Here is a 1458-nt window from a genome sequence, read left to right on the forward strand (position 1 = left end):
TTAGAGAGAATCATTGATTGGCTGCCTTCGTAATGCCCCACACTGGGGATTGAGCCCATAACCTAGGTGTATGCCCTCACCAGCAATTGAACTGTGACCTCCTGGTACATAGGTTTACACTCAACCACTGAGCTCTTCTGGCCAGGCTCAATTTTTAAAGTTTCCTGTTTCATTGGGTATCTCCTTGTTTTTTATATTTGTGATTTCTGCCTTTCTCCTTTTATTGGTTTAGGTAGTGGCTTATCTATTTTGTTGATTTCTTTTTAAAGAATCAGCGTTTTGATTTATTAATTTCTACTGTTTTTTTTTTTCTATTCTCTACCTCATTCTTTTTGTTTTCAACTTTATTTTTCTTATATGTTTGCTATACTTCATTGGCTTTTCCTGCTTTTTAAGATGGGAGCTTAAAGTATTGATTTTTATTCTTTTTGTTGTTGTTGCTGCTGCTGCAAGAATTAAGGCTATGGATTTTCTGTGATCACTCTATTGATTTTGTTTCCATTATGATTCTTTTCTTTCTTTCTTTCTTTCTTTTTAGAAATTTACACAGTTAAAATTCACCCCTTTTGTCCTGAGAATTGGTTAATAGAAAAATTTTAAAGTTCTAACTGGAATTTCTAGTTTTAGAAAAAGCAGAGGGTAAAACAGGGACATAAAGATGCTTGCTCCACTTTAGGTTTGCAAACTTTTCATTTTGAATGAAATTAAGAAATTTGATTTTTACCTGAAACTGCATTAAAAGTTTTTCCATTGCAAGGCACTATTTCTTTTCTATGAGTGATCAGAATAGCTATGGAACCTACCCAAGTTTCCAACCAAGGACACGAAAACAATAGATTTACTGAGCAAATTACTGGAGTGATGAGAAACAATAAAATTCATGTGTGATTGCATCTAGGAATTTTGTTAGCTTTTACTTAATTAATTAATGTATTTATTCATTTATATATATACTAGAGGTCCGGTGCACAAAAATGTATGCACTTGGGGGGGAAGGGGGGTCCCTCAGCCCGGCCTGTGCCCTCTTGCAGTCTGGGACCCCTCGGGAGATAACGCTCTGCTGGCTTAGGCTGCTCCTGGGTGGCAGAGGGCAGGCCCAATCCCTAGGTGCAGCCCCTGGTCAGGCTCAGAGCAGAGCCCATTGGGGAGTTGGGGCGCCGCCCCCTGTCATGCACAGAGCAGGGCGGATCGGGAGGTTGTGATGCCACCCTCAGTCACACTCAGGGTAGGGCCGATTGGGGGGTTGGGGCACCGTCCCCTGTCACACTCAAGGTAGGGTCCATAGGGAGGTTGTGGCCCCACTCCCTGTCACACACAGAGCAGGGCCCGTGGGGGAGGGGGGGTTTGGGCGCCACACCCTGTCACACAAAGAGCAGCCGGGCAATCAAGGGTTGGGGAGCTCCCCCCTATCAGGCACAGAGCAGGGCTGATCAGGGGGTTGGGGCGCCTTCCCCTGTC

The sequence above is a fragment of the Myotis davidii genome, unplaced genomic scaffold, assembly GCF_000327345.1.
Source record: "Myotis davidii unplaced genomic scaffold, ASM32734v1 scaffold356, whole genome shotgun sequence".
Classification (NCBI taxonomy): Eukaryota; Metazoa; Chordata; class Mammalia; order Chiroptera; family Vespertilionidae; genus Myotis; species Myotis davidii.